Consider the following 26138-nt stretch of genomic DNA (forward strand, 5'->3'; position numbering starts at 1 on the left):
TGTACTAAGGCCTCTAGTACTGTGTCGGATAACCTTGGTGCCCTTTCGCTGCCCTGTTGCGCCATTCCTCAGTCACAGTTGCTTTGACGAGCAGTTCCAGCAACTACTGAATGCAGAATGCACCTCACCTTTAAGAGGTGCAGACTGCCTTTAGAATGGAGGCTAACTTTAATTAGAGTGCTCAGCCACACAGCAGCGCACTCAGCGCTGGGCTGCACGCATCAATAATGCTAATTAGAAGGCAGCACAAAGGTCGCCTGCTGCCTGCATTACATTCTATGGGCGCGGGCCGATTGCACATCGCAATTCTGCCGCCTGTTTTTGGGCCTAATCAAATTTTTAGCCATCATTACTGCCAATAAGATTATTCCCTTTCTAGGACTGGGAGAGGAAGTAGGAAGTAGAGTGCTCTGAAAAAAATATCTTTATCATGTTATTTGAAGAACTTAACAAGCCTTGAACCAGAATAACATATTTCAAAATTTGGCACTCAATTATCAATTGAGCCACTTTGAGAAAATGTCCAATCCCAATTATTCAGCTTAAAATTTTCGACTATAGAAAAACCCCTAAAAAAAAAAGCAGAGAGGAAGTATTTATCTTGGTTACTGATGAACTATTTGTATGTTAGAATGTTAATTGTCCGACCAATTTAGCTCTGCACCTTAGCTGTGGGTAAACTATACGTAAAGCTAGACTGCAGAGTGTAGTTCACACAAACTAACAGCTGAACACATTCTTCCTCAGCAAAAACAGGAAAATAGGGAAGTACTGAAGGTCTGCACATATGATACAACCCCAAACCAGCAACAGTAAGAAACCCACCAAACAGAAGAAGGCAGTCTGATTCGTAGGGATCTCCCTCTAAATTCCCAGTGTCACAAGATGGTCAGAATGGTTTACAAAATGAAGCACAACTATATTGGTTGCCTAGAAACTCGATAATGGTGTGCTGCCCATGCTACCGGTTCACACCAACAGACATCAGCAATTATTTTGTGAAAAGAAATCAGGTTGACTGAAGCAGGGCTTTACAGTCAGCTCTTGAAGTTGGATATTGGTGGAGTGCGAGGTGGCATGCCAGTACAGCCCCCATTAATGTTACCAAGTGTAGCAGTTTGAATCTTTGATGAATAAATGTAGCTACTTTTTAGTTGCCACAAGACTCCTGATACAAAAGAACCTTGAAATTCTTGAATGAAACTGTTGCTGTATGTGAAACTGACAAGAAACCACTGAAGCTGCACTAACCTGACAGCTGTGAGTGATTACTGATGTTCCTTTTAAATAACATCCCTGGAGCTGGCTTCCTGGTTTTTCACACCAGCTCGCCCTGTTGGCGATTACTCCAGGCGCTAAGATAAGTGGCGAGAATCAATTTAGCAAATCGGGCGGTCAGTGAGCATTGCGCACTCACTGATGTCATGATCCACCTGGTGTTGACATTCCCGGCGATACTTCATACTGGAGGCACTATGGGGGGCATGCAGCATTGGATTCACCTTGCCCCGGTGATACTGATCTCGTGCCCCATTGGTGCCATCTGCTGGTGTTAATGGGAGGCGCTAAGGGGACGAATTTTTCCCCCTATGTGTCTAAAATAATTTTAATGCTAGCGATCTAAAGTAATGAAAACATATGATTGGAGAACATTAGTCGCAAGCATGGAAGCATGGGCCTGGGAGCATTCTTCTGGATATCAAGATATCACTCAGAAGTGCTTTACTCCAACCAGATGTGGCTGATCTACTTAAAATGGCAGCTCAGATAAGGCCAGCCACATCATAGGTGAATAATTAAAAAAAATTCTTTATAAAATTAATTTTAAACTTGCCATTTTTAATCAGAAGCAGCTTGTTAATGTTGAGGTAACTTTAGAATTAGGCCCATTATGGAGCTTTAGCCTGAAGTATTCTTTTAAATAGTTGGTGTTGTATTAAAGTTCTAAGCTGAGTAACAGTTTTAAACTATTGAAATGGTTCTATAGATGTTAAAAATTATTTAGAAATGCACCAATATGAGACATAGGTTATATTTAATTGGACTACTTAATGGAAATGTGGAATTTGTTTTACACATTTTGGATTTAGTATGAAATACTAAACGTGTTTGGCAACCACTATATAGTCATTTACTTAAGTGGATTATTTTTATTTTTCACTTGAGTAAATTATCAATTTTCTGGGCAACTAAAGTAATATTCGCTTCCATAGTCAAAATTACATTACATCTCGCATGTCAGACCAGAGAGTCGATGCTGCTAATGTCTAAATAATAGGACACAAGGGATATACTTCAGCTAAGTTAAACCCTATGAGTGCATTATGTCCATTATTGTAAGTGTGAGATTTATCATGCCCATGTGTTCTGGCAACATTAGAAATGAAAATAATATTTCTGTAATTGCAAGTCATCAGTCTCCCTTACCAACACTATTCCCCATGTAGCAACCACCTAATTACTGTAGAAAGAGTCACTTACTGCCTTCAGTGTCACCTCACTCACCAACACCTTGTGCACTCCAGCAGTCCCAACATGTATAAAAAATACTGCACTGTAACTAAGTTGCCAGGACTTATTATAACACCCCTCCAACCCCCGTCAACCCCAAAACTACAGGGAAGACTTTGGGTTTGAGCGCCGAACAGGCACAATTTCGGCAACACGCCCACAGTGCCTGCCCAACTTCAAAGGGGTGCAAAACAGGCGATAGCGAATTAGCTCTCCCTTTATAAACCCCGCGCAATGAAAAATCAGGCAGGGTGTATAAGTGGCGGCTGATCTTCTACCGCCTGGACCCCCAACACGGGTTGAATTTCACCCTGATTTTGTCAGTGAGCTGCGGATGCCAAATGGCCACTTGACGGTTTCCTGTGACAGAAAACCTGCCGGCTACTTCATGCAGCTGACCAGCAGGTAAGGCCTGCGAGTGAGGCGGGGTTGGAGCGGATGCCAGGATGTGCGGGGGTTGCGCGGTGGTGGGGGGGTCAGTGAGAATTGGCTGGCAACGGGCCGGAAGGTTTTTGTGGGGCACAGAGGAGGTGCATTCCTTCTCCTCCGAGCCCCACAAAAATCTTTAAAAAAGAGCAAAACTCTTTTTGGAGAGGGCTTCAGTGATCCCATTAAGGATCATTGGGTAGGCCTCTCAGTCCTGGAGAAATGACCTCTTTGAAAGTTGCCATCGGAGCCCGACATGGATATAGGACTCCAATTTGCACGTATAAACAGCCTCCCGTCTATTTTGGATGGGAGGGCTGGCCGCCCATTTAAAAGCCTGCTTGAGCGTTGATTGAAACAGGCAAATGACAGGCGCACAGGGTCCTTGGTAGACTCTCAACTGCCTGGCGCCCGTTTTTCAGGTGAGAAACGAGAGGCCAGCCAGTGAAAACTTCCCTTACATTTAGTGATATGACCAATTGTCAGCTCATTCTCTCAAATCACATTCTCTTTTACTAGGCAGCTTGTACATTGGTGGGGGGGAGGGGAGAGGTCTATTATTCTGAATAATCACAATGAATTTAAACCACAATTAGAGCCCAAAACAGATTTTAGATGGATTCCTATCAAACACTTGGGCCTCGATACTAAACCCAACACCCCCCACCCAAGACGGGTGGGAGAGGGTCGGGGTGGGTGGTTAAAGAGTTAAATATGGGGAACGCGTCCCCAACCCACTGCACATCTGTTCCCCGCCTTTTCTACAGCGGCGGATATCAGGGCATCCAAGTGTCTCCTCGCGTGGAGGCAGGACTTTTAATTAACATATTTAAATCGGACTCCCACAATACAATTGGGAGCTCGATTTAAAATTCAATGCAGAATGGGAAACCCGGCAGTGAAAGGGAGGCGGGAGCTGTCGGCTCCACAAAGTAAGTGCCTCTTTCAGCACTCATAGTGGGCCGGGAGGAGCAGGAGTGCTCCCCAGCCTTTGGCCTCCCCCAGCCCTGATCGCCAGCCTTCCCTGCCAGCCCTGCCAATCGCGGGCTCCCTCCCGCTCCCGATCATGGGCCATGAGTCCCAATTTTATGTCGGGGCAGGATTTGACAGTGTGGTGTCGAAGCGGGCGGTGACCCATCTGCCCCCCACCCCCTCCAGAGAATTTTAACTCCTGCGCCTCATTTAAAATTCCCTACACTGACTCCTGCCCGAAGCCGGCGAGGATGTCCTGGAGGCCAGCAGGAGTGGTAAATCAAGCAGCTGCTGGCTGCTGCCGGGGATCGAACGGAACAGTCCCCGGCCAGGTAAGTGAGCAAAGGGGGGAGGTCCCAGCCAGAGAGTGCGTGGGGCAGAGGAGGCCCAAGGTTTACTTGTTGGGTCTGCTCCTCTCGGGCAACAAGGAACCTCTCAAAAATGTAATACATACCTGGGCCTCTTCTGGCCTGAGTCTGCTTGGAGTCTGTATGCGATTCTCACACCTCTGAGTTAAATTGGCATTAAGGTCCAAATTATGTCACTGGACCCTGACATTTTTATATTTGAGTTATTAATCCCTGCGCTTTCAAATCACTTTTTGCAAGAGTCTATAAGGATTGAAGTGTGGGTACATTCTGTCAGATAGCCGGGGTTTGAAATACTAAATCTGACAATGCATGGTTTAAAACAGAAGTGAATGGTGAAACATTTTAATTGAAAGAAATATGTTTTATAATTTTTTAATATCAAACGGGCATTTGACACACAATCAACTTGTTCTAATTTGTTCTATTTTGATCAAGAATTAAACCAAATTAGCCTCAGGTGCGTATGTAATCTCAGCTCTCTATTATATAGATTTAATACCCTAAAATATCTTTCATTTAGTTAAATTCATTCACTAAATCAGCATAAATTAACTTTCTTGGCATTGTAGATCTTTGGCCGCGCAGTGCCCGATTTTCGAACACTAACCGGCCAACTAAGCCCCCAATATGGCAGGCAGGAAGTGCGCACATTTCCGACCAAAAGTACGTAATCCAGCATATTGGTAGAGGAAGTCGCACTAGCGGCAGGAGCGCACACCGGCAACATTCAAAGTAAGGAATAATGCATGTAACTCAGGGTCCTGCACTGCTTGCAGAATGCTCAATCTTTGACCATCCCAGCCCTTCGCTCGCCACGTGCTGAGCTCGCACAGCACAACATGCCGCCACCCAGCAAGAAGGGATTCCACTCCATCAACATACAGCTGGTGTGCGACCACAGGCAGTGCAACATGCAGGGCTCTGCCCGCTATTCCGGCAGCAATCATGACTCTTTCATCCTGTGCCGCCGGTCTTCTGTGCTGCCTTTGACGTCAGCGCTGCCATTTTCGTCAACCATGCACAGCTGAACATGCTACCCCAGTGGCTACAACATGGCTGCTGGAAGGCTGCTGACTTTCAGTGGGCGAGACTGCAGATGGCCTTGCAGGATGACCTCAAGCAGCTCTGGGCCTGGAAGGCACGGCTGTAGACTGCACCTCCTCGGCATGGGCTGCAGCTGTCTGGGCTGGCTGGCTGACAGGCAACAGCAAGGGCACTGGTGGAGGGCAGTGGTGGGAGGACGATTGTTGTCATCCTGAGAGAGGACAGTAGGCTCATGCTCCATGGAGCTTCTACCACTCCCCCGGGGCAGCACCTCAGCATTCCTAGTAATCTGTTGGAGGACAGATTGCTGGACCGCTGTGACACCCTGCAAGCCCTTTTCAACACTGGTAAACCCAGCCACGATGGCAGCAGTCTGAGCTCCCATTGCAGCACTCAGACGTTGGGTAGCTTCTGCTTGTGCTACAATGGAAGCTGAGACATCAGCTATCAGACGCTGCATCATGGTTGGGTCCACAAGTGTTCTTATGAAGTTGCCCATCACTTCCATGCTGGATATCATGAGCTCCAAGCTCTGCGCAAAGCCCTGTGAAAGATTGCTGCCGGACTCCTCTATGCTCCTTGACATTGCATTCAGGCTTTCTGGCAGGCCTGCCAATGCACCAAGCATTTTGTTGTGCACACCCATCAGCGTTCTTCTGTAGGTCGCCCAATCAAAGTCCTCATCTGAGTCCTGTGCAGCAGAACTTGTGTGCGAACTTGCCCTCCGGGGAGCTGACACCTGCGCTACCCTTTCCCCCTGCCCTGCCTGCAGGCCACTCATGCCCGGTGTCTCACCACGTGCAGATCCCACCTCTAACCCATCCTCTAACCTATGCAGAGCGTCAGGATCTGAGCAGGTGGCTGCGAGTGTGAAGTCAAGCGACGGTGCTGTGTCTTCATCATCAGTGCCTTAGTGTTCTTTTATTTTGTGCTCCTCTATCTGTGCTTAACCAGGCGTCAGTTCTCAGCTATCTGAAAGAAGAAAGGCATAAGGGTAAGGTTGTGGTGAGGGGAGGGGGGGAAAGCAAGAGGTGCATGCTTACACCATCTGCAGCTTGTAAATCAGAAGAAATTGTGGGATGAGGAGGAAGTGGGATGTGAGAAGGAGGATTACATATGAGGATACCGGCATCTTGTATTGTTTCAGCTCCGCCGCTGGCCACAGGGTCAGCGATGCCCCTCCCCAAGAATGACTAGCACGGTCTCCTCCATGGGGGTCAGGATATGCAGGTGAGCCTGTCCCCCACTGGTTAGGTCCGGCTGGCACCAGTTATGAGCCATGTTTTCCTGCAAGAGAAAGGGAAGTATGTCAGTGAGTGTGGTGCCATGTTTGGGTGATATGCCTCCCATGGTTGAATAGATGGCAGTGTGTGCAAGCTGTGAGATGTGGGTGTAAGGCTTGCAGTAGTGGTAAGTATGTGAGATGAGGTGAGGCTATGAATGTGAGGGATGAGTCATGTTTGGTAGAGATTGTTGGTAGGTGAGTGATGGGAATGTGGTGCATTGAGCAGTGTGTGAGGCCAGTGGTGCTGATGGTGGATATGGCATTTGAAAATTAATTCACTGACCTTGACCACTCATGTGAGGTCATTAAACTTCTTCATGCACTACGTCCATGTCCTCGGGGACATACTGCTGGCATTCACCACAGCGGCTATCTGCTCGCATTAGATTTTAGATATTTGCCTGGAGGGCCTCCTGGCACCCAGTGGAAACAGAACCTCCCTCCTCAAGTTGACCTCCTACACCAAGGCCTCCAGTGCTGCATCAGGGAACCTTGGTGCACGCTGTAGTGTATGTACCTTTAAGAGGAACTATGTTTTTGAAGCCCTTGTATACTGTAGTACCAGTAGTGACCACTCGGGTGTATAAGCCTGTGTAGCATCTTGTGTTGTTAGTTCACCTCCAGACTTTGTTCAGTAAACACTTGTTAAATCAACTCCTGCATTCCGTGCCTCCATTAGCACACGGATCTAACAGCGGCGATGAGTTAGAAACGAACTTACCTGCAATTCGGCAGCACCTCAAGGGGATCGATTCCTCAGACGAAGGTCGAAGCCAGAAGCAAGAAAAAAAAATAATAACTCGAAGAAACTCGAAAACGAGGGCCAGGCTTGGTCTCCAGTCTGTGGTTTCCCCAGCTAAACGGGCTGGTGGCAGGTAGTGCACTGATCCTTCCTGGGCTGCGGCGGGCTAGAGCTCGATCGGGTGGCTCTGCAACGGGGCCGGGCAGCGAGTCGGGAAGCAGAAGCAAAGAGAGAGGGTGGAGCACTCAGGGCGCGGCCGGTGCTGCAAAGCAGGTCGGCGTTCGGACCGAGCAGAGGGAGGGGAAAGTCCCAGAGGGTCCGCTCCACGACGGGAACGGTTCTCCAAGTAACGGAGAAACTGTTGAAGCGATATATAAAAAAAATAGAAATACCGCGAAAAGCTGCAGGTCGCAACGGGAACCGTGGAGAACAGCGTTGGCAGCAGCGGCAGCGGCAGGAAAGCGCGGGAGGCGCCATCTTAACTCGGCGGGGAAGAAAGAAAAGCGCGGGAAGCGGCATTTTAGATTTTCAAGATGCCGAAGACTGGCAATATTACTGCTTTTGTTAGTGATATAGAAGATTGGACCACATACAGGTAGACTGCCCTTTATCCGAACTTCCGAAAACCGAAACCCTCTAAAAACCGAAGGTTTTTTCGGTCAGCGTAAGTCGTGCGCACGACCCCCCCCGCGGACCGCCCCCGCCAACCCCCCCGCCGACCCCGACCCCCGCCGACCCCCCCCCCCCGCGGAACCACCTGACTCTCTTCCAAAGGCTCGAAAGCAACGAGAGCTCTGAGCCCGCGGCGGTGCCGACCCCTGTTCCGACCGAGCACGGCGACCTGTTGGTGGAAATGCGGAACTTCATTGCATTCCAGGCTAGCAGCGACGGACAAGCCACGACTGCAGACCCCCCCCGCGGAACCCCCCGCCGACCCCGACCCCCCCGCGGACCCCCGCCGACCCCCCCCGCGGACCCCCGCCGACCCACCTTCCGAAATCCAAAATTTTCCGAAAACCGAAACACGGCTGGTCCCGAGGTTTTCGGATAAAGGATAGTCTACCTGTATGTGGAAAGAGTGGAGGCATATTGCAAGGCGAATGAAGTAGCAGATGATAAAAAGGCATCGGTACTTCTAAATCTGATGGGTGCAAGGACATACGGGCTGTTACGAAACTTGATCACTCCAGCCAAACCGATGGACAAGAATTTTAAGGAGATTGTTGATACCTTACAGGAGCACTTAAGCCCAACACCGCTGCTGATAGCGGAACGATTCAAATTCTTCAGGAGGAATCAGCACAAGAATGAAAGTAACGCTGATTACCTCACCGAATTACGAAAGCTGTCAAAGCACTGCCAATTCGGGGCAGGACTGGCAGATTCTCTACGAGATAAATTCGTCTGCGGTCTCCTAAGCGAAGGAACGCAGAAAAGACTACTTTCTGAGAAAGATTTGACACTGGACAAGGCTTTCAGTGTGGCTGTATCATACGAAGCAGCAGCAAGAGGAGCTGCAGAGATACAGCAAAAGCCACAGGACTTCAGCACCCATGAAATGACACGGGGTTTCGAGAGATGTTATCGCTGCGGCAGATCCACCCATGACCAGAAGGACTGCTGGTTCAAGGACAAAGCGTGCAGGCAATGCGGAAAGATGGGACACATTGCACGTGTATGCAGATCTGGAAAGAAATCCACTGACAGTAAAAAGGTCAATAAGGAAAAGTACAGAAAGGTACAAATGATGACGGACAGTAGCTCCGAAGACCAGAAGAGCGATAGCGACTCCGGAAACAAGAGACTAAACTGTCTCAAATTACAAAATGTAATTGCCAAAGAAGATTACCAGACCATTTGGGTTACCCTCACGAAAGCGGGGTCCCCAGTCAAAATGGAGCTAGATAGAGGATCAGCTCTGACCGTCATGAGTCGACGGGATTACGAGCGGCTATTTCTGCATATACCTTTGAAAGACACATCCATTGTCTTGAAGACATATACGGAGCAGAAAGTATACCCCAGAGGGAAAATAAGGGTGCCTGTTGTATACAACGGCAAGGAAGTACAGAAGTTGTATTTATACGTTCTGCAAGATAGTGGTCCACCGTTGTTGGGATGTGAATGGATCAGAAAGATATGTTTAGACTGGCACTCCATTCAGGCACTGACGGTGACCAGTAAGAAAAAAAACGATGATGACGTCATACCTGGACAATTAAAAGAAATCTTGGCTAACGCCAAAGAAGTGTTTCAACAGGAACTAGGAACCCTGAAAGGCGCCACTGCCTCAATAAAAGTGGAAGATGCGGCAATTCCCAAGTTTTTTAAGGCAAGGCCGGTGCCATACGCAATTTGTCCAGCCGTCGAGGCAGAACTGGAGAATTTGGAAAAAGCAGGCGTGTTATCCAAGGTAGATTGGAGCGAGTGGGCAACACCCATCATCCCGGTCATGAAGAAAACGTTGAATAATGATAAATCTGAAGAACCGAGAAAAGTTCGCATCTGTGGGGACTTCAAGGTGACTGTAAACCCGGTTCTTCACACGGTACAGTATCCTCTTCCGAGGATAGAAGATATTTTCGCCTCACTATCCGGAGGGAAACGTTTCACCAAAATTGACTTAGCACAGGCATATCTACAGATGGAGGTTGAGGAGGCCTCTAAAAAGTATCTCACAATAAACACACACAAAGGCCTGTACCAGTACAATCGACTGGTTTTCGGAGTGGCATCCGCTCCGGCTATCTGGCAAAGAGCTATGGAGCAAGTCCTGCAAGGGATTCCGGGGGCTCAATGCAACCTACATGACATCCTTGTAACAGGAGAAAACGACAACGAGCACCTTGCCAACTTGGAGCAGGTGCTCACGAGGCTGAGAGAATGGGGCCTATGAGCAAATCGCCCCAAATGCGAATTTTTCCAGAAACAAATATCATATTGTGGCCATGTCATTAACGAAGAAGGGTTGCATAAGTCACCTGAAAAAATTGAAGCGGTCGTAAAGGCCCCAGCGCCTGAAAATGTCTCACAATTAAGATCGTTCCTGGGATTAGTAAATTACTATCATAAATTTTTACCAAACTTGTCGATGGTTCTGCACCCGCTTAACGCACTGCTACAAACGGGAGTAGTTTGGAAATGGAGCGAAGACTGTAAACGTGCCTTCCATAAATGCAAAGGCTTGATCACATCCAGGGAAGTGTTGGCTCATTACAACCCATCACTGCCAATCAGACTGGCGTGCGATGCATCCCCTTATGGCGTGGGAGCGGTATTATCGCATAGATTCCCTGATGGCTCGGAGCGGCCGATAGCTTTTGCGTCACGCTCATTGAACTCAGCTGAGCGTAACTATGTCCAGATCGACAGGGAGGCACTCAGCCTGGTGTGGGGGGTGAAGAAATTCAACCATTACCTACACGGGCAAAAGTTTACCTTGTTGACTGACCATCAACCCCTCGTCTCCATATTCAACCCTAAAAAAGGCATTCCCATTATGACAGCGCAAAGGCTACAGAGGTGGTCCCTTTTCCTAGGGGCACACCAATATGACATAGAGTACAAAGGAACAAAACAGCATGGGAATGCTGACGGGTTATCGCGCCTACCGTTGCCAACGGTGGAAGAGGCGCCTACAGTGGACCCAGTGGAGATATTCCACTCAACCATAGTGGAATGTTTACTGGTGACAAATTCTACCATTGGAAAGGAAACGCGAAATGACCCGACTCTCTCACGAGTCTACGATTTAACGGTGAAGGGATGGCCAGCACATGGCGAACCACTGTTGCCAGCATTCTCGCAAAGAAGAGAACAGCTGTCAGTGTGCCGAGGAACCTTGATGTGTGGATCCAGAGTGGTGATTCCACCCAAACTCAAGGATAAAGTGCTAAAGGAGATTCACGAGGGCATCTGGGTGGAGTGAAAATGAAGAACTTAGCCAGAGCATTTGTGTGGTGGCCAGGTATCGATGGAGACATCGAAGAAATGACCAAGAGCTGTCTAGGATGCCAAAAGGTCCAAAACGCCCCACCACAAGCCCCTCTACATCCATGGGAGTGGCCCTCATCTCCATGGCAAAGGGTATATATTGACTTTGCTGGTCCATTTATGGACTCAATGTTCTTAATCGCGGTGGATGCACACTCCAAGTGGCCGGAGGTAATAAAGATGTCCTCCACCACCACGGAAAAAACCATCACAGTATTAAGGACCATATTCGCCAGGAATGGGCTGCCTGAACAGATCTGTTCTGATAATGGACCGCAATTTGTATCCGAAGGATTCAGGAAGTTCTTAAAAAACAATGGGGTTAAGCACTACACGTCCGCCCCATACCATCCCGCCACCAATGGATTGGCTGAAAGGTTTGTCCAGACCTTCAAGAAGGCCATAAAGGCCATGGGTAATGAAGACATAAATCTACAACATAAGGTAGATAACTTCTTGTTTGCGTACAGGAATGCAACACATGTAGTTACAAACCAAACCCCCGCCATGATGTTTTTCAATAGAAGACTAAGATGCCGGCTGGATTTGGTCAAGCCAAACGTCAGAAGGGACGTAGAGAACCGGCAATTTCAAAGCATGAATGAAAGGCCAACTAGAACCTTCCAGATAGGTCAACCAGTTTTGGCCCGGGACTACCGTACCGAGAAATGGCAGCCTGGAACTATTTGCACACGACTAGGGCCGTGGACATTGGAGAAAGCATAATAAGGCGCCATGCTGACCAGATCATAGAGTCATCCAAAAAAGGACAACCTACACCACAACTCTATACGCCTCGTGATGAAGCGGAGATACCCATAGTATCTACCTCCGATCCGGTGATACTGGAACCAGATGAACCCGACACTAGCATTGAAGCCAAATCGACCTTGCCGAAAGAACCTACTACACCACCGAGGCATTATCCGGACCGAGTCAGGAAGCCTCCAGAGAGACTGAATTTGTAATTGATTAACTTCAGCAAATGTGTATATTATTGTTCTTGTAAAAATGTTATTTAATGATTACTTAAAATGTTATGTACTATTTATCTAAAAGGGGAGGAATTGTAGTGTATGTACCTTTAAGAGGAACTATGTTTTTGAAGCCCCTGTATACTGTAGTACCAGTAGTGACCACTCGGGTATATAAGCCTGTGTAGCGTCTTGTGTTGTTAGTTCACCTCCAGACTTTGTTCAGTAAACACTTGTTAAATCAACTCCTGCATTCCGTGTCTCCATTAACACACGGATCTAACACACGCTCTCTCCCCTGTTGCGACATAATTGTTTTGCTTTTCCTCCTCTTACTCCCTTCCCCAGCCAGTTGAATGAGCTGCTGTAGGCAGAATGCACCTCCCCTTTAAGAGGTGCAGACTGCCTTTAAGTAGTGCAGGCTAGCTTTAATTGATACTAGTCGCGCACGAACTGTGACCCCTGCCGACGGTTCAGCCACTCAGCAGTGCATTCAATGCTGGGCTGAATGCCACAATCATGCTAATCCACAGGCAGCACAAAGTTAGCAAGCTGCCTTTATTCCTTTGAATGGGCACGGGGTGATCGCATCGTCATCCCCGCGCCTGTTTTCGGGGCAAAGGAATTTCTAGGTCCGAGAGTCTTGTGAGGTGTTTGATGTGCCTGTCATCTTGGAATAGCAGATAGTCTGTGAGTGAGATGTGAGTTGTGGGTAAGCGAGGGTTGTAATAGTGGTGAGTGTGTGAGCATGAGCAGAAGGAGGTTTAGTGAAGTGCTCTGCAGTGATTGTAGAAGAGTACAGGACAGTGTGGGTGGGCAGTGTCATGGGTGCTGTGACTGTTGTAATTAATGAGGCTTTGAGTGGTGCAGCTATGATCAGAAAGTTTGAGAGCAGTCTTTTTACCTTAACAACTGTAGTTAGATCATTGATTTCTTTTCCCGACATTCTTGTTCTTGGTACAGTGCTCCTGACATTGACGTACTCAGCGATTTCTTCCCACCATCTATGAGGATGGTGCCTGGGGGCTTCCTGTCCCCTGGGGGGAAGAGGATGTTCCTCCTTCTCTCCACTGCCTGCACCATGGCCTCCAGTGCAGCATTGGAGTACCTTGGTGCCCGCTCACACTCTTCCTCAGCCATCGGTTCACCAAATTGTTCCAGGGTCTCTGCTACCAGAATGCACCTCTCCTTTAATAAGTGCTGGCTGCCTTTAAGTAGCATCATGGATGCCTGACATCACCCTGCCAACACTCACAACCACATCTCAAACCTTGCACACAATGACAGCTATTCAACTATGGCAGGCACATCTCCCAAACACATTGCTCCACACTTACTCACACACTTTCCTTTCTCTTGCAGGCCAAGGTCGCTCACAAAAGAAGGCAGCAGGAGCGCACAGGTGGAGGATAACCTGACACCCAACCACTTTCTGAGCTGGAGGAAAGAGTGCTGCAAATCATTGGGCACCAAGGTGGCGAGCGCTGTGGCCACCAGCGATGGTGACCCCCTTGGGGACAACAACAGTATGTTCATCCCTACACCACCTTCTCACATCCCACTTCCCCCTCACCCCACAAGCCTTTTCCACTTTCCAGCTAATCATGCTGTATGCATGCATTTCTCCCTTCCTGCCCCCCTCCCCTCACCTTAGCCCGACTCTTGTGCATTTAGGCTTTCAGATAATGAGTAAGCACCAGAGCAGCCTGTCCCTGAGGGCACCGTAGAGAGCGAGACAGGAGAAGAGGAGGAGGAAGAACACATCGCGTCACTGCATGTCTCACCCGCAGACACCAGCTTAGATACAGGCACTACGCATTCTTTAGAGGCTAGTATAGTAGCGGGATCTGCACAGTGTGAGGCACCGGGGACGAGCAGGCTGCAGCAAGGCCGGAGGGAAAGGGTAGCTTGGGAGCCAGCTCCCCGGAGGGCAAGTTCTGCTGCACAGGACTCAGATGAGGACCTCGATGGGGAGGCCTTTAGAAGAAGGGTGATGGGCATGTACACAGAGATGATAGGTGTAATGGCAAGGGTGTCCGAGAGCCTCTCGACAATGGTAAGCAGCATGGACAAGTCTGCCTCCAACATTGCACAGAGCTCTGCGCACACCACGGAGCCCATCATTTGCAGACTGCAATGGATAGTGGACTCCCAGAGAGACCGTGGAGACCCAGACCTGATGCCTTGTGTGATGGGCAATGTCGCAGCTTATATTGCAGCACAGGTGGAAGCCATGCAACATCTTAGTGCTGTAATGCAGTCTATGCTTGATGCAATCGATTCTCAGACTGCTCTCATGCAGTCTTAGCTTGATGCCACGCGAGCTTTGACTGCTGCCATCGTGGCTGGGTCGACCACCATCCACCAGGCTTTCATGGTGTCGCAGCAGCCCAGCAATCTGTGCTCCAACAGATTTCTAGGGATGCTGAGGTGATGCCCCGAGAGAGTGGCAGTGGGTCAGTGGAGCAAGAACCTGATGTCCTCTCTCAGGATGACAGCATTCCTGCTCCCACCTCTGCCATTCCGCCATTGCCCTTGTCACTGCTTGTCATCCAGCCAGCCCAGATTGCTGCCGCCCATGCTGAGGTGGTACAGTCTACAGCCGGGCCTTCCAGGCCCAGAGCTGGTCGAGGGTGTCCTGCAAGGCCATCTGAAATCTCCCGCACAGACACTCAGCAGCCTTCCACCAGCCCTGCTGCAGCCACTGGGCCAACGCTTCATAGTGCACTAGAGTAGGCAAAGGCACAGTAATGAGAGGCACTAACTGATTGCACAACTGTGAATAGCTAATATTGTTGTTGTAAATATGTGTTCACTGATAAATTTATTAATTGGTTTTGGATGATTTTGTGGTATGTCTTATTAAAGCTTTGCGCTAAGATATGGCCTGCGACAGGGATGGAATGATGGGGATGTGGTGAGTAATGGGGATCTGGGGTTTAATTTATTGGAACTGCAGTTTTGCAGTTTTTCATTGAGGAGTTGGGTAGGAGGCGTGACTACAACTTTCGGGGTTGTATTCCCGCCTCCATCGAGTTCTAGCCAACCCATGCGGGCTCAGCAGGCCAATTAAGGGCCACCCGGCAACAGGTGACGTCACAGATTGAAATTTCATCTGTCAAGACCTTTTGACAGATGAAATATCAGCGTTTCACAGCTGTTTGAAGCTGTCAAACACTGACAATCTGTACTCCAGGTTAATTCCTTCCCCTCAGGATGATTTAGAGATCTCCCCGGTACAGAAAGCAGAGGCTGCAGATTTTGGCAGCTGCCGGCCATTCTGCTTTCTGTGCCGGTGAGATGAGGGACTCCCGAGGCCTGAAGGAAGGAAGGCTGTAAAGGTAAGTAAAGGTTAGCAGAACTTCTTTAAACACTTTACACAGACCAAACACACTTACCTCTGCACTCATGCACCCATCACTCACCTGAACACCGGACATCTCGACCCCTCCAAGCCGTTCACCGCTAGCTTGGCATGGTTTGGAGCCATCAGGAATCCCACATTTCAACAATGAAAATAGGGATTAGGCTAAAAACTGCCTGTTAACTATCTGTTAATTAGCACTAATCCCCTTCCCGCCTCGGGGAGGCGGGTCCCAGTGTGGGGCGGGTACCACCTCCTTTGAAACTGGCATGGAGCCGGGTTGGGGGCGGGATGGGGTCGGGACCCCCGATTTTGGGATTTTAAACCCCCACACGACTCCAATCCCGACTCCAAGGCCCAATGAAAATCCAGCCCTATGACTCTATGCAGTCTTATGAGGCGGTCATGGACCGCCCTTCTAGAAGGCCAGTCGAGTGGTAGTAGTCATCGTCGTTGCTTCCCCCCCCCCCGACCCGCCCCCCCCGACCCGCCACCACTGCTGCTGCCCCACAATCCCTGGAGGCAAGGGCCGGGCCCTCAAGATGGCCAAGTTGTGGAGCATGCAGCAGACCACAACGAAATGGGACACCTGCTAGAGGGCCCAGCCAGTACTAGAGGGCTCCTCCCGAGCAGTCAAGGCAGCGGAACCGTTGCTTGAGAACCCCGATGGTCTGCTTGATGATGGTCCTGGTGGCAGCATGGCTCTCATTATGTGAGTGCTGAGCACGCGTGTTGGGGTTGCGGAGGGGAGTCATGAGCCAGGTGGAGAGTGGATAGCACTTGTCTCCGACCAGCCAGCCGCGAGCTTGATGTGGTGGCTGGAGGAGTGCTGGCACAGGATGAAGGCATCGTGGCTGCTGCCAGGATAGCAGGCATTCACATTGAGGATTCGCTGTCTGTGGTCGCAAACCAACTGCACATTAAGTGAATGGTAGCCTTTGCAGTTATGGAAGACCTCAGGATTGTTATGCGGTGACCGCAAAACTACATGGGTGCCATTAGCGGCGCCCTGCACCATGGGGAATCCCGCTATCCTGGCAAAGCCACATGTACGTTTGTCCTGCTTCTCTCTGGTGATGGGGAAGGAAATGTAGTCCCTTCTCCTACTGCAGAGAGCATCTGTGACCTCCCGGATGCAGCGATGGACAGCGAACTGCAAGATGTTACCTATATCTCCTGTAGCAGACTGGAAAGGTCCGCTGGCGAAGAAATTGAGGGTGACGGTGACCTTGACTGTCACAGAGAGCTGTGGTCGCCCTGATCTGAGACTGGAGGTCTGGTTGCAGGAGGTGGCAAAGTTTGGTGACCACCTCCTTGCTGAAGCGGAGCCTTCTAATACACTGCTCCTCAATGTAGGGGTCGCAAAATCCCCTCAGCCCCCGAAGATCGGGAAATATTAATCCACATCGTGGACGAAGACTTGTGTGATTTAAATTGTCTCTGGGTTGGACAATGTTTTAAAATATACGCAGAACCGAAAAAAAAGGCTGCGTTAAAAAGCTCGTAAAAGGGCAGCGCTTGGACACTGGAATCAAAGAACTTTGTGAAAATCGCACACTTTAAGATTGTACATTTTATTAAAGGATGTACTCTTGAGTTTTGAATGGTTTAAATTGCCCAGGGATAAAAATGGCCGTCCGAAAGCAAGGCCAAGGACAAAGGACTTGGAAGCAGCTCGTGTATGTCTGTGAAAAGGGGGAGGATCAAAGATGGCTGACTAAACTGCCAATCAAGGGCAGTTCGGGAGTTCCCTCCCTGCAGAGGAAATCGATGTTTGTTTGCAGAAACTGCTACTTTGTGTACACAAAGGATTATCCACTTCAGACTGCGGTTTCAGTGACCACAGAACAATGGGTTTCTGTTTACACTCCTCCCAATCTGTTTAAACTGCAGTTTTACATTCAAGGATCAGCGCAGACATTTGAAAAAAGACACCTAAACTGAGAAAAGGAACAGTTTAAAATTGAATGGGTTTGAATCACCCATTACTGGACAATGGGGACAGTTGGATCCCTTTTGTTTTAGCCCAGAAACCTCCGGATCTGGGCGGGAACATTTTGGCCCCAAAATTGGGGTATAAGAGATAGCTTCTCAGAGGCATCTCTCTCTCTCTGGCTTGCCTCCATGTGCCCTCTACAGTGTGGCTTCTCTCTGAAGAAGTAAAACACCAGCAGTTTACTTTTAAAACACTGGGGTGTTTCTTTACTTCAGGGCAGTGAAGCTCTCGTGGGGCACGGAGCTGGTATTGCAGTGGTGAGCATATATTTTTCTGGCCTTCCACAAGGCAACTTAGGATAGGCTTAGGGGTGGGAGTAAAGTGGGGATTTCGTTAGAATTATATTTTAGTCGATTTCCCTCGGTGTGTCCGTTTTTCCTCCCCTATTTAAGCAATTTTACCGTGATTACTTTGATCGTGTGGTGTAGTTTCTTAGTTTTAATAAAATTTGACTTTCTTGCATCCAGACCATTTGACCGTTTTAATATATCATTAATTATAAGTTCCTCCAGTCAGAACTGGAAGGAGGGGTTTAGCGATTCGAAACCGCTGATTGGAATTGGTCACAGTGCAGTGGAAAAAGGCTGCCTGACCAGGTAAATTACCGTAAACCAGGTAAAGGATGCCCCCTACAAATTGGCGACCGCGGCAGGACTGGAGGCAGTTTTTGATATGATAAGTGGTCTGGATCTGGAGAAAGCATCAGCTCTTGCTTTTCTTGCTTTCAGTCTGTGGGTAGCCCTGCAGAAGTTAGCGACAGCGTGTAAGCTGACCTATTATAGTATAGGTGGCTGGGTTAAGAAGGGTGAGATGAGAGTGCGGGAGGAGGTTACAGGGGCCAAGAATCGGGAGTCAGAGTTTGAAAAATGCCAGGCAGAGGTAGAGCGCCTCATAAGAGAGGTGAATGAGGCCAGAGATAGTGGGATGAGGGTGCGGGAAGAAAATGCACGTCTCACACTAGAGGTCACGAAATGCCAGGCAGAGATAGAGCGCCTTGTGCAGGAAGTCAGAGGCTAGGGACAGCGAGATGAGGCTACAGGAGGAAAACGCACACCTCACCCAAGAAGCTAGCGAGGGCAAAAGCCACGCGAGGCACAAGATAGAGTTCCTAAAGTGCCAAATTACAGAAGCAAAGAGTAACGAGATGAGACTGCGGGAAGAGAATGCCCGCCTCACCTCAGAAGTAACAGAGCAGGAGGAAAAGGTTAGGGAGGTAAAGGCAGCTTATAAGCTGGCCTGCGACCAAAGGTTTAGTGGGGCAGATCATACCCCATGTAACAGAAAGATAGAGGCCTAGAAATTGGGTTTTGGCTTAGCCAGGGCTTTAGCGCCGGAAGTTAGTGCCGGCGCTAAGTCCCCCTGCGCGCACCAAAAATTCAGTAGCGCCGCGCCCAAACGGCTGCCGGCGCTACTGAAGGGTCTTAGCGCCTGGAAAAGGGCGCTAACTGCCGTTTAGCGCCGCAATTCCGGCGCTGCGGCACCCGATGCGGTGCGGCAGGCTGGGGAAGTGCAGGCCTCCTCCTTCCGTTAAGGAGGAGCTGCCTGCACCCGGCCGCGGCCCGCGCAAATCTGTTTAAAAATGAGCCCGGCACCTCGGACAAGTGCCGGGCTTGCATCTGTTCCGGGGGGGGGGGAGAAGTCCGGGGAGGGAGCTGCGGGCAGGCGGCCGGCGGGAAAGCGGCCGGCCGCCGCGGGGCCTTTAATGCGCTGGCGCAAACACATGTTGGACTCTGTTGCCAGAGTCTTAGTTGCGGCTGCCACGGGCGAGGCGGCCGCAACTGAATTTCGGCGCTGGGGCCCGTCGGCATGGCAACCGGGACGCTGCGCACACCGAACTGGAAGGAGGGGTTTAGCGATTCGAAACCGTTGATTGGAATTGGTCACGGTGCAGTGGAAAAAGGCTGCTTGACCAGGTAAATTACCGTAAACCAGGTAAAGGATGCCCCCCTACATCGCTTAATTGGAGGTAGGAGAATTGCTGTCAGAATACCCTCAGAGGGTAAGGCCTCCTGTTGAGAGCCCTCATGGCCCTCCTCCTCCCTCTGGCCAATCTTTCTCGCTGCCTGCACTCCCTCCGCCGTAGATCCTGGAGGGTGAGGTCGACTACCTGTACAACCCCCATTAATGTAACGATGTGTAGCACTTTGATATCTTGTCAGAATAAATGTCACTCATTTTGAGTAGCCACAACACTCCTGAATTTAAAAAAGCTTTAAATGACTCAATTAAACTCTTGCGCAATCTCAAACTGACCAGGAAGAAGTGAAACAGCACTAACCTGACAGCTGTGACTGATTTCTTTAAATGTCGCCCCTGGACCGCCATCCACCTGCTTCACGCCTCCTCTTCCTGTCGTTGTCGGGGCGAGGTGCTAAGGCAGGGGGCAGAAATCAATTTGGCAGACCGGGCACTGAGTGAGTGTTGCACGCTCACTGACGTCACGATCTGCCTAGTGCTAAAGCCCCAAGTGCTAACTGTTAGCGGCAGCGTTAAGGGGCGACTGGATTTGACGTGCAACGCTGGATTCACCTTGCCCCAGCGCTACTGCATTAGTGCCCCATTAGCGCCCTCGCCAGGAGCTAATGGGAAGCGCTAACCAACTGAATTTCTCCCCCTATATTTTTGCAAGAAAGGTCACACTGGAGATATCTAACACACTGCTACAGCAGAGATAAAAGACATTTGCATGTACTGCAAGTCTAAAATAAAAACAGAAGATGCTGGAAATGCAGAGCTGATCAGTCAGTATACGAAAGACAAAGATAGCTGAACATTTTGGGTGTAATCTTCATCTTTCAGTGAACTTTAAGTCTTTCACTTATTGTCATTTGTGCTCTTATCTAACTACTGCTAAGGTAGTGAGTTCAGCAGCTTTGGTTTGAAACAACATGGATTTGGATAACTGGAAGTTAGCAGTCAAAAATAATTTAAAATGTTTAGGAAGAGGAAGTTTATAAAACACAATAATTGGCATTACTGAATGTCAGATACACTTGTGTACTGTACAGGGGAGCTGTAGGGGTAATAAATAATGCATGACAAGGATTTGAATAAAGATTACACTGAAGGTTAACTGATAAACCAGATATGTTTTGCACAATGATGACTATAAAGGTCAATGAATGCAATTTCCAATAATTCATCATTACTGAACAGTCAAAACGTTATTGTTCCAATCAACAATTATTTTACAATAATATTAAATTGAACTGAATACTGAATAAAGACAAAAGGAATTCATCAACAAGCATTATGCTTGGATCATATTTGTATGCTGCTCAAAACTGGTGTGTACATGGAGTAAATAGAAAAAGCATGTCAAGTGTTGTAATGGACTCAGATTTGTGCTGATACAAACTGTTGTAGTAAGGACTGCAAAGGGTGGGGGTACAGCTAAGTGTAGGAATGCAGGGTTTCAATACTCAGGGGGACAGACAGGCATTCCTGCAAACAACAACGTGAGTCCCTCGTGGTGCGTTTCCTTCCTGGTGCTAGGGTAAAGGACATCACGGAGAGGGTGCAAAACATTTTTTCTTTTATTCGTTCATGGGATGTGGGCGTCGCTGGCAAGGCCAGCATTTATTGCCCATCCCTAGTTGCCCTTGAGAAGGTGGTGGTGAGCCGCCTTCTTGAACCGCAGCAGTCCGTGTGGTGAAGATACTCCCATAATGCTGTTAGGGGGGGAGTTCCAGGATTTTGTCCCGGGGCGATGAAGGATCGGCGATATACTTCCAAGTCAGGATGGTGTGTAAGTTGGAGAGGAACTTGGAGGTGGTGGTGTTCCCATGTACCTGCTGCCCTTGTCCTTCTAGGTGGTAGAGGTCGCAGGTTTGGGAGGTGCTGCCGAAGAAGCCTTGGCGAGTTGCTGCAGTGCATCTTGTAGATGGTACATACTGCAGCCACGGTACGCTGGTGGTGGAGGGAGTGACTGTTTAAGGTGGTGGATGGGGTGCTGATCAAGCAGGCTGCTTTGCCCTGGATGGTGTCGAGCTTCTTAAGTGTTGTTGGAGCTGCACTCATCCAGGCAAGTGGAGAGTATTCCATCGCACTCCTTAGTTGTGCCTTGTAGATGGTGGAAAGGCTTTGGGGAGTCAGGAGGTGAGACACTCGCCGCAGAATACCCAGCCTCTGACCTGCTCTTGTTGCCACATTATTTATGTGGCTGGTCCAGTTAAGTTTCTGGTCAATGGTGACACCCAGGATGTTGATGTTGGGGGATTCGGTGATGGTAATGCCGTTGAATGTCAAGGGGCGGTGGCTAGGCTATCACTTGTTGGAGATAGTCATTGCCTGGCACTTGTGTGGCGCAAATGTTACCTGCCACTTATCAGCCTAAGCCTGAATATCGTCCAGGTCTTGTTGCATGTGGGTATGGACTGCTTCATTATCTGAGGAGTTGTGAATGGCACTGAACACTGTACAGTCATCAGCCAACATCCCCATTTCTGACCTTATGTTGGAGGGAAGGCCGTTGATGAAGCAGTTGAAGATGGTTGGGCCTAGGACACTGCTCTGAGGAACTCCTGCAGCGATGTCCTGGGGCTGTGATGATTGACCTCCAACCACCATAACCATCTTCCTTTGTGCTAGTTATGACTCCAGCCAGCGGAGCGTTTTCCCCCCGATTCCCATTGGCTTCAGTTTTACTGGGGCTCCTTGATGCCACACTCGGTCAAATGCTGCCTTGATGTCAAGGGCAGTCACTCTCGCCTCACCTCTGGAATTCAGCTCTTTTGCCCATGTTTGGACCAAGGCTGTAATGAGGTCGGGAGCCGAGTGGTCTTGGCGGAACCCAAACTGGGCATCAGTGAGCAGGTTATTGGTAAGTAAGTGCTGCTTGATAGCACTGTCGACAACACCTTCCATCACTTTGCTGATGATTGAGAGTAGGCTGATGGGGCGGTAATTGGCCGGATTGGATTTCTTCTGCTTTTTGTGGACAGGACATACCTGGGCAGTTTTCCTAACTGTCGGATAGATGCCAGTGTTGTAGCTGTACTGGAACAACTTGGCTATTGGCACAGCCAATTCTGAAGCACAAGTTTTCATCACGATAGCCAGGTTGTTGTCGGGGCCCATAGCCTTTGCTGTATCCAGTACACTCAGTCGTTTCTTGATATCACGTGGAGTGAATCGAATTGGCTAAAGACTGGCTTCTGTGATGGTGGGGACCTCAGGAGGAGGAACAGCCAAAATTCATGGTCCATGTGGAAACCAATGATAGGAAGGAAAAGTGTTGAGGTCCTGAAGTCAGAGATTCAGGAGCTAGGGAGGAAGTTAAAAAGTAGGACCTCGAAAGTAGTAATCTCTTGATTGAGTTGCACCTCAACAGAGCTGAGCCCAATGTCCTCGCAGGGGGGTTAACTAGTGCTTTGGGGGGTGGGGGAGGAGGGAGGTTTGAACTAATTTGGTTGGCGTGGTGGGTGGGAGGGGGCACCAGGATGAAAGTATGGCCCAGTAATTCCGGGCACAACGCGTGAGTACAGACGGGGTACTCACGTGTGTGCCCAGAGGAATTGCCGGTTTTCAGCATGCACAGCGCATGCGCTGAAAACCAGCATTTCCTGTCCTCTGACCCAAGGGGTTAAGAGGCAGAATGCGCGCGACTGCACAGGCAGCGCGTGCGCAGTGAAATTCCTTTTTTTTTTCAGAGTTGCGCGTGTGTAAAGGCCTCCGGTCTTTATGCATTGAAAAACCACACGTAACTACTTAGTTTTTCAGGTAAGTGGGCTTTTAGTACAATTGAGAATTTTTTTCCACAGGTTTGTTATTTTTATAGAATTTACAGTAAGGTAAGTTTAGTTTTAGCCCCGATTTTTTATATAAACATTTTTTTCAAATTTTAAAATTATTGTTTAAAATAGTTTTTCAGAGTTCTTTATTGTCCATTTAAGTAGTGCAATGTTTTTTTTAATTTTCTTTCAGGTTTAAGTAGTGTTTTGGGGCCAGGAGTTTTCATGAGTTTGACAGCTCTTACTGTCAAACTCATGAATGAGTTTCCCCTCCCCTGATTGGCTGCACAGTGCTCACCTGATCCCAGCCGGCACATCGTACTAACTACGCCGCTGGATCAGGTAAGCACATCGCGCCGACATCTGAACCGGGCCAGTGACAGGAAATGCAAGCAGGCCCGGGCTTCAGATGTCGGCGCGCAGGGTGAGTGCACATCGGGGGCTTGCACGCACAGCAAGCTCCCGATCCTAATTTCAGGGCCATTAAAGAGAAACAAGGTGCATAAAGGACTAGGGGAGACAAACAGCGCTCGAGTAAAGAATAGTTCAAAAATTACAGGGATCAGACAGGGGGCAAATGTGAGGCAATCTTTAGATTGCATGTGCGTAAGTGCATGTGGCATGGTAAATAAGGTTGGTGAGCTGCAGGTGCAAGTCACTGCATGGGTCTATTATATAATGGCAATAATAGAGGCCAGGCTCAAAGAAGGTAAGGATTGGGAACTTAATATTCCTGGCTACAAGGTATTCAGGAAAGGAAGGGAAGGAATAAAAGGAGGGTGGCAGTATTGATCAAAGAGACTATTATAGCACTGGAAAGGGATTATGAGCCGGAGTTTGTAGTGCATTTTATATAACGGCGAACAAACAGTGTTTGCCGTTATTACCCCTTTGAAACTGATTGCAGCTTCAGGATGTAGTGTATGCACATCTAAACGCAGAAATCCTGAAGCTGCGGTCAGTCATTCACTGCTCCACCACTGGTAGTGCCCCCCCCACCCCCACTCCCGCCCCTATAGCCAGCAATCAGTGTAATCAGTGAAATCAGTGGAACTGATGGAAACCTGAGCTTTGCCGTGCTAATATCACTGTTAAATACCCCATTAAATGTTAAGCCTTGTTGGAATAGGTGTAACTGGGGCAGCGGCTCAGCTTCCCTAGCAATCTGCTGGAGGGCAGATTGCTGAAATGCTGTGATACCTTCCAAGCCCCTTTCCACACTGGTAAACCCAGCCATGATGGCAGCAGTCTGAGCTTGTGTGGTAGTAAAGTGAGCTAGCATGATTTCAGTTTCAGCTTCCACTGCAGCACTCAGATGTAGGGTGGCTTGTGCTTGTGCTGCACTGGAAGCTAAGACATCAGCCATCAGACACTGCATGATGGTTGGCTCCACAATTGCGCTAATGGACCTGCCCCCCCTTCCATGCTGGAAAGGATGGGCTCCGAGCTCTGTTCAAGGTTGCTGCCGAATTCCTCTATGCTCCTTGGCATTGCATTCAGGCTTTCTGGCAGGCCTATCAATGCACCAAGCATTTCATTGTGCATATCCATCAGCTATAGGCCACCCCATCGAAGTCCTCATCTCAGCCCTCTGCAGCACAACTCTTGTGTGACCTCGCCTTCCAGGGAGCTGGCAGCTGAGTTACCCTTTCCCCCTGCCCTGGCTGTACCCAACTCATGCACAGTGACTCACCACGTGCAATCCCGCCTCTAAGCTACCCGCTAATCTGAGTATCTGAGCAGGTGGCTGCTAGTGTCAGATCGAGTGACGGTGTTTCTTCTTCTTCATCTCCCTCCCTCTCCTCTCCCACTTCTTGTACAACCACTGGCTGGGCAGGTTGGATTTCTTGGGTATATGAGATGAGAAAGGCACAAGGGTAGGGTTGTGGTGAGGGTGGGTGGGAGCAAGAGGTGCATGCTTACACAATGTGCAGATTGTAAATCAGAAGAGATTGTGAGATGAGGGGGAAGTGGGATGTGAGAAGGAAGATAACGTATGAGGATACCAGCATCTTGTACTCTTTCAGCCCTGCCATTGGCCACAGGCTCAGCCATGCCTCTCCCAAGAATGGCCAGCACCGTCTCCTCCAAGGGACTGAGTTAATGCAGGTGAGCCTGTCCCTCGCTGGTTAGGTTCTGCCGGCGCCGGTTATGCGCCACCTTTTCCTGAAAGAGAAGTTTGTCAAGAGTGTGGTGCAATATGTTTGGGTGATGTGCCTGTCATGGTTGAATAGTTGGCAGTGTATGCAAGCTGTGAGATGTGGGTGCGAGGCTTGTAACAGTAGTAAGTGTGTGAGAGTGAGGTGAAGTTATGAATGTGAGGTATGAGTCGAGTTTGGTAGAGATTGTTGGTAGGTGAGCGATGGGGGTGGGGTGAATTGAGCAGTGACTGAGGCTAGTGGTGCAGATGGTGGGATATGGCATTTGAAGATGAATTCACTGATCTTGACCACTCGTGTGAGGTCATTAAACTTCTTCCTGCATCACACCCATATCCTCAGGGCTACACTGCTGGCATTCACCACATTGGCTATCTGCTGCCATTGCAATTTTGCCTGTTGCCTAGAGGGCCTCTTGGCCCCCAGTGGAAAGAAGACCTCTCTCTCCTCAAATTGATCTCCTGCACCAAGGCCTACAGTGCTGCATTGGAGAACCTTGGTGCATGCTCTCTCCCCTGTTGTGCCATCCTGATTTGAGTTTTTGCACTGTCTTCCTCAGCCAGTTGAAT

This window comes from Somniosus microcephalus, chromosome 11, assembly GCF_052327205.1.
Source record: "Somniosus microcephalus isolate GS21.2 chromosome 11, FLI_Smic_1.0, whole genome shotgun sequence".
NCBI classification, from domain to species: Eukaryota; Metazoa; Chordata; class Chondrichthyes; order Squaliformes; family Somniosidae; genus Somniosus; species Somniosus microcephalus.